Consider the following 8454-nt stretch of genomic DNA (forward strand, 5'->3'; position numbering starts at 1 on the left):
ATACCGTAAATTCAATTCAAATCATAGCATATCAAATTTGTTCTACAAAATTATTGGTCACCTTTTTCTTCACTAATCTTTCTCTTTACAAAAGTTATATATATATATATATATATATATAGACAAGAATACAAATATATATCAAAATATTTGAAAGAAGATTTTTTGATAAATTTTTTGTCCTATTAACAGAGACTATAATATTATTTTGGTTGTAGTCATAGTTAGGTGACTTGGTGATAAAAGAAAAAGAAAATTTGATGAGTTTCTGAATTCGAGTCAGTTCAAACATTAGTAAGGGTGGTTAACGAAAGAAATATCTATAAGCTTCTAAGTTCGAGTCTTTATAACACTAATAAGAATGATTATTGAAATTTTTATCTAATCGATAATTTTAAAACCTTGATAGATAGTTCTAAAACCTTGATAGATTAGTTAAAAGATATATAATCTAGGCCTGATATCATGTAATGAACAAATATATATAGGCCGAACGACTTGTGCATACCCAAAGTTTACCGTAACGACAAGTTGGTACCCAAAAGGTTTTGAAACGACAAATAGGTACCATCCGTTATATTCGGTTAATGATTTTTGTTTATTAATAGTGAAAAGACTAAAATGCCCTTCAAAGTTTCAATTTTTGTTTTTTATAAATTTAAAAATTTCTAAAAAACCCCCTAGGTTTGCTAATGTAATTAAACACCCCCATATATAAAAAGTTTGCTAAATGACAAAAACACTCCCACCACCCCCAGTGCCAGATTCCGGCCACCATCGCCGGAATCTGGCCGGAAAACTGCATTACGACACAGATCCGTCGGATCTGTGTCGTAACGTGCGCTCTGGCCTTTTCCCGGTCAGATCCTCCAGGATCTGGCCGGAAAAGGCAAGATTTGGCCGTCGAAGCAGCAGCCGATCTGGCCTTTTCCGGCCAGATCTGTGGCTGATCTGGCCGGAAAAGGCTAGATCTACTGCCAGATCTGGCCTTCGACGCCGCAGATGGAGTTTTGCGGCGTCGACGGCCAGATCTAGCCGTAGATCTGGCCTTTTCCGGCCAGATCAGCCGGGATCTGGCCGGAAAAGCCAAATCGACGCGTTACGACACAGATCCGACGGGTCTGTGTCGTACGCAACTTTTCGGCCAGATTCCGGCGGTGGTGGCCGGAATCTGGCAGTTGCGGGTGGGGTGTTTTTTGTATTTTATAAAATTTTATATATTGGGGGTATTTATGAAATTTGTAAACTATGGGGTTTTTTGAAATTTTTAAATTTAAAAAACTAAAATTCAACTTTTAAGGGCATTTTATTCTTTTCACTATTAATAAACAGTATAAACAGAAATCACTACGAACATGACGGAAAGTATCTATTTGTCATTTCAAAACTTTTTGGATACCATTTATCGTTACGATAAATCTTGGGTTTGTGTAAGTCGTTCTCCCATATATAATCCCTTAGCTTATGCCTATTCCTGACAAGTCAGTTGGTCTCATTAAAATTTATTATATATTTGTTTTAAGGAAATTGGAAGATACATATGAAGTTAAAGTAAGCATAAGCTAAACACGTATATTATGTTTGTCCACATTGTTTGAGTTTGACACGTCTATATTATGTCGTTTTCTCGTAGTCGTAGATGTTAAGCACGTGTCCTACCAACAAATCTAATACATGGACCCACGGAAGGAAGATAACTGTTCGGGCCCTCTTTTAACGGTTGTGATATATGTTAGGTTACATGGGGAATGATGGTGATAGAGCTGCTCCACTTCAACGCAAGGCAATCCAGTCGTAGATGTATGATGATGTGTAACACGTCGTGCTCAACTCAACTAACATTCTCTCTTCTTCTTCTCATCTTGTCTTTCAGTTTTCATTCTAAATTCTCTCATCTTTTTTAGTTTAATTAAAGTTATGTTTATGTGGAGCATTAATCACAATGATTGATCACTCAATGTGGACTTCATTTCTCCCTTCTTTTTTTTTTTTTAATCTTCAAATATAGTCAAAGGTTATGGATCCATCAATTCTCTTATTTTTTTTAGAACAAGTTACGAGAGAGGTTTTAATGTGTGTCATTAAGGTCAGGATTACGTGTTTTAAGACAAGTAGAACGCTTACATACCCAAGATTTATCGTAACGACAAGTTGGTACCCAAAAAGTTTTGAAATGACAAATAGGTACTTTTCGTTCATGTTCTGTTAGTGATTTCTGTTTATTACTGTTTATTAATAGTGAAAAGACTAAAATACCCTAAAAGTTTGAATTTTAGTTTTTATAAATTAAAAATTTCAAAAACCCCTAAGTTTACAAATTTCACTAAATACCCCATATATAAAAATTTTATAAATAACAAAAACACCCCCCCCCCGCAACTGCCAATTCCGCCACCACCGCCGAATCTGGCCGGAAAGTTCGTTACGACACAGACCCGTCGTCTGTGTCGTAACGCGTCGACTGGCCTTTTCCGGCCAGATCCGTGGCTGATCTGGCCGGAAAAGGCCATACTACGGCTAGATCTGGCCGTCGACGCCGCAAAACTCCATCTCCGTCGAAGGCCAGATCTGGCAGTAGATCTGGCCTTTTCCGGCCAATCTGGCTGCTGCTTCGACGGCCAGATCTTGTCTTTTCCGGCCAGATCCGTGGCGATCTGACCGGAAAAGGCCAGATCATCACGTTACGACACAGATCCGACGGATCTGTGTCGTAATGCAGTTTTCCGGCCAGATTCCGGCGATGGTGGTCGGAATCTGGCACTGGGGGTGGTGGGGGTGTTTTTGTCATTTAGCAAACTTTTTATATATGGGGGTGTTTAATTATATTAGCAAACCTAGGGGGTTTTTTAGAAATTTTTAAATTTATAAAAAACAAAAATTGAAACTTTGAAGGGCATTTTAGTCTTTTCACTATTAATAAACAAAAATCATTAACCGAATATAACGGAAGGTACCTATTTATCCTTTCAAAACCTTTTGGGTACCAACTTATCGTTACGGTAAACTTTGGGTATGCACAAGTCGTTCGGCCTAAGACAATTCAATAACCTCGAGTGATTGGTCTCTCGGTCAAAGGATTGCTCCCTTTCTTTGCTTGAATTCTTAGATTTAAGATTTAAATATTACGTTCGCCTATCATAACAATATTGATAAACTTTTATTCACGGGGTAAACATTTTAATTTTAGTAAATCACTTTTATTCATGGGATAAACGTTTCAATTTTCATCTTAAGCTAGGCTCTGGTATAATTAAAGCGTGACAATATGAGAACAATTATTAAAGATTGATAATTAATTAATAAATTAATATATATGGGAAAACAATCTGACATGTTTTTTAATTATTATTATTATACTTTTTATAATGATACTCTATATAGGAATAAACCCTACATAGTCATAAAAAATTATATTCTTAATTTGGGATAGTTATAAATAAGAATAAACTCCAATTGTAATAAATTTAAGTTATAATTTTTCTAATTCCCGTCTTAAAGAAAGTTGCCTCTACATAGTAATAATTATCTGTATATTGCAAAAAAAAAATATTGTATGTTACACTTAAGGTTTAAGATGAAATAAAATATTTATCTAAAGTTGTTTGGGACAATAATTTATGCTTTAGAGTTGTTACCACATCCTTTAACTTGTGGGTACATTACTTGCTAGCATGAACGTTTTCTTATTAAAACTAAAACATTTATAGCTTCTCAAATATGTTTAGAGCTTATTGACATTAAACCTTTTGTATTTCACTACTATCATCCTCATAATTATTTATTTTCTCTTCTTGTTTAATTATAGAAATAATTTTTTCTTTTGTTAAAGCATATATGATTTGTTACTCATTTGGATGATTAAGGAAGACATTAATATTTATTCGATTAGTGTAGTAAAGTTGTCAAATCTGATCACTCAATTCTATAATGGCTCTTTGATTTTCTCCATTCACTTCATTTGTAACTTGCAATTCATCAACATCGGGAATCCTAATTTTGTAATACTTAAAACAATTGACAATTGTCTCTGATTTCACATCAGTTGTCATGCAGCAACTGCATTTACAATTCCATCAATGATAGTTATCTTTGTTGATTTCAAAACACGATCTTCTATCCGTTTCAAAAGTACACAATTGAAGCACTGAATTGAAACTCTAATATTATTAAAAACATGAATTAAAATCCTAATATTATTAAAACATGAATTAAAATCCTAATATTGTACTACTAAAACATGAATTATGAAATAAGAATTTTTTTTAACTATACATCTATTAAGTTATAACTTCCTTATAATAATAAAATTAGTTAGTCCCACTATTATGACTGTAGAGAGGTTTTACTGTATATATATATGGAATGACTTGACTTTGAATAACTAAGAACCAATCTAAAAGTATCTCCAAATGAATCTTTATATGATCCAAACTCTTTATTATAAAGAGTTTATCCATTAAAATAAGAGTCCAACAGACTATTTTTCCTTTAAATATAAATTAAAGAGTGAGTTTGACTCTCCATATCTAGAGAGTCAAATTCACTCTTTATCCTAATTTTAATTAATAAACTACAAGTTTCTATGCATGTTATTTATAGATTCTCTCTCCTATTAAGTTTTTTTCTTGAAAATAAAGAACATCTTCATTAAATTTAAAAAGTCCATTGGATTTGAATAAAAATTTTGTTCTTTATATTTAGAAATTAATGAAGATGCTCTTTAAAATAAAAAGCATAATTGGAGATACTCTAAGATCTTTATAAATAATTTATTTGTAATGTTTACAAACATAATTTTCAATGCACACTTGACAATGATATTAACATATTTTTATGGAAAAGGAAAAATTATGTTTAAAGTATTGTCCATCCCAGAATGCGCAATAACTTAAACTACATGCTGGATGTATACTATGGTGCATGCATTATTTTGAGTTGAAACTGCAAGGGAAGTTAATTAATTTATTAAACTGGAAATTTCCTTATTCTAGAAACCATTTGGCTGCACAATGATCCACTAGTATCTAAGTATATCAAGACTTTATCTATATTAGTATAATAGAAAACAGTACAGGGGAACTGCCTTAAACTTGTTTCAATGTCAAGATTTTAGAGACAGTACCAAGCGAGGTTGAAGAAACATGATCAATTCAACCTCCACTTATTAAAATTAAAGAAAAATTGGAAACTAATTATAGTAATATCTCAATTAATAAAGATGAAGTGGGAGTCTGGGCTCCATGTCTGCAACAAGTGGGAACTTTCTTAGTGTTGCCAATCCATAAACTTCCTCCATGCTGATATCTTCAGGTTTTATGTTCCCTGGCAACTTCCAGTTAAAACCATGTAACATGTTAGCGACACTAGACTGAATCATTTTCAGTCCGAGGCTATAGCCAGGGCACATCCTCCTACCAGAGCCAAATGGCAAAAGCTCAAAGCTTTGGCCCTTCACATCAATTGCTTTGCCTATGAACCTCTCAGGCCGAAACTCTTCAGGCGCATCCCATACTGAAGGGTCTCTACCTAAACTCCAAGAGTTTATAAACACTCTAGTGCCTTTACGAATGTGGTAACCAGCAACATTGCAATCTTCAAGGGCCAAATGTGGGGCTAAGAGTACAGCCACTGGATGAATCCTCATGGTTTCTTTCATAATTGCATCAATATAAGGAAGTTGTGGGATGTCTTTCTCTTCAACCCATCTTTCTCTGCCAATTACTCTTCAGTTCTTCTGTTGCCTTCCTCAAAGCTCTGGTTGTTTCAGGAGTTCAGACATAGCCCATTCCACAGTTGTAGCTGAGGTATCCGTGCCTCCAGCAATGAGTCCTGATCACGGATGACAAAACCAAAAAATGAATTACTGGTTACTTATATTCAAAGGACAGTTGTATTTTAGAATACTAATTCAATATTCATAATATCATATATTGAAATGTTAAAGAATAGCTCTAGATAATTTCAACAAATACATATAAATTGACTTACATGGTCACCTGGCTTGAATTATCTTATAACATTGACTACGGCAAGAACCGACTATATGTAAGTGTGACTGGTTAGTCATTAGTCATTGGCAATAATTTGAAGTTTGACCCTCTCGGGGCATGTGTCTTCTCTCAAACTACTATAAAACGGATGTTCTCTCTTCAATTTGTAACCTTCATAGATTGAAGCTACTGAACTGGGTTGCATCTTTAAAGAGCTTAGACTAATTACCTAATTGCACTGCTCTCAAATATTTCTTAATATGTTTTAGTCAATTAACCGTAATCATCGGTAACGCTAGCTGTCAACTCTTTCTCTATTACGCTTTTATGTCTAACTGCTAGAATCTTACTATCCCCAGTTTATCCCCTAAGTAAATAGACTCCTGTAATTTACTCCCATAAGACCATAAGTGAATTACTCCTGAATCCCCTTTTCAAAATAAGAACTAGACTCCCCGAAGGCAATGAGTTTACTGCAGTTCTGAGTTTCACTAACACAATACGGCTATAAGCAACAACTCCTGAAGGCAGGATGCTTTGAGTTATTGATTTCACTAACCATCTAATTTTGAAACTACTTACCTGAGTTCAGACTCACCCTAACGATTGAGTGAAGCTTATCTTTGTCCCTACTATAAAAAAGAGAACACTACTCCTAAGGCAAGTTGTTACTGCTTATCTGAGTTCTAATAACACTACAATACGGCCAAGCAACCTCCTAAGGGCATAAAGCTTTGAGTGATTGGCTTACCTAACTAACCTATGGTTATCCGGCAGCTAAGGTAAGCTTACAGTTTCCCAACTCAAGTCGGGTAGCGAAAATGGCAATTCCACTATGTCCAGCTCGATCAGCCAGGTAGCAAGCAAAGAGGAAACTGTAAGCTTTACCTTAGCTGCAGGGATAACTCATAGGTTATGCATTTTTAGTTAACCTTAATCACATATTGCTCAAACTAAGTCTTCCGTTGATTTCAATACCTAAAATTCTTGAATTTTTAGTTATTGACTTTCTAAATATCATGCACTCGGTAATTTAAGACTGGAAGAGGAAAGACATTTACCTGTGTGAACCCCTTGACACTATCAAGTTAGCTTACATCAAGTTGGGGATCATCAGCCCCCGCAGTAGTGAATCCACCATGTCTTTTGCCTCAAAATCCTTCACTCCTTCCCTTTTGGCTCGTTGTTCATCAAACACATGGTCATGAAATCGTCAAATCTCTTCTTTAAGACCTTCATTCGCTTCACATACCCTTGCAGGTCCAAGAAATCCATCCATGGAATCCAATCCCCAATATTGCACTCCATTCAGCATGAACAAATTGTCCAGCATTTCTTGGAACTCTTCAAGGGTCACGACTGAAGTTTCGATTTCGACTCACAAAAGTACTTCTTACCCAACACAATTCTGCTTATAATGCTTAGGGTAAAGCGTGAGAGATGATCTTTAAGCACAATAGCTTCCCTGATGAGGTTAATAAACGAGAGACAAAGGCTCGCAATTCCTCACACGAATGACTCGTAAGATCGCGTCGTTTTTGAGCTAAACAGCTCCCTGAGGTAAATTTTGCGGCCTTGACGCCAGTATGGTCCATAAGGAGCCCATGTAATATTCAAATAGTTATAAGTTGTGTACTTGCCAGCTGCGGTTGGAGGCCTGGAGGCAAAGATATGATCATGTGTCCTGAGAAAAAGTTTAGCCATTTCTGCAGAAGAGGCAACAACAACAGGGAAAGAACCAAACTTAAGTTGCATTATGGATCCATATTTTTGGGCTAGTTTATGAAGAGATTGGTGAGGAAGTGGACCAATGAGGTTAAGGTTGCCGATGATAGGCCAGGGTTTAGGGCCAGGTGGAGAATTTAGGGGTTGGCGCCAGGAAGTTGTGATTCTTTTCAAGAAGACTAGAGCAGCTAGCCATGCCGTGGCTAAAACAACCCAAGAAAAGGCTTCCATTAATTGTGATTGTGTTTGTGTTGTAGAGGTGAGAGTTTGGGTTGGTTTTGGAGATATTTATAGGCTAATGGCGGAAGGTTTTATGGCAATTACTTTTTGCATGTTTATACTGCACAGATGGTCAGCTTTAGAAGAAAGTAACAAAAGTGTGGCTTTATGCGGAATTTATTAAAATAGATATATATTATGATGCAAATTCATGATTATTGATAGACCCTAAACATTGTATTATACATTATTTAGTTAATATTAAAATAAATTGACTTTTAATTTTCTGTTTAAGTCCGTTGGATTAACATGAATTGAAGGTCATGAATTTATGTAAAAAAATTATGTTACAATAATTTAATTTATTTAAGCCATGTTATAATTATATATTAAATACATTTAAATTAATATTTAAATTTTTTTAACAAATATACTGGAATAATTTCTTTAACCCATTTAATTCAATTAACAAATTCAAGTAATACCAACTAATCGTCAATCATTCGTCTAGTGTTATTGC

The 8454-nt window shown here is 34.9% G+C and overlaps 1 pseudogene; it reads right to left on the reverse strand.

Annotated features, from left to right (window-relative positions):
- Positions 1-5066: 5066 nt before the first annotated feature.
- Positions 5067-7988, reverse strand: LOC116132569 (annotated as a pseudogene).
- Between the last annotated feature and the right edge of the window lie 466 nt (positions 7989-8454).

The sequence above is a fragment of the Pistacia vera genome, unplaced genomic scaffold, assembly GCF_008641045.1.
Source record: "Pistacia vera cultivar Batoury unplaced genomic scaffold, PisVer_v2 Contig255, whole genome shotgun sequence".
NCBI classification, from domain to species: domain Eukaryota; kingdom Viridiplantae; phylum Streptophyta; class Magnoliopsida; order Sapindales; family Anacardiaceae; genus Pistacia; species Pistacia vera.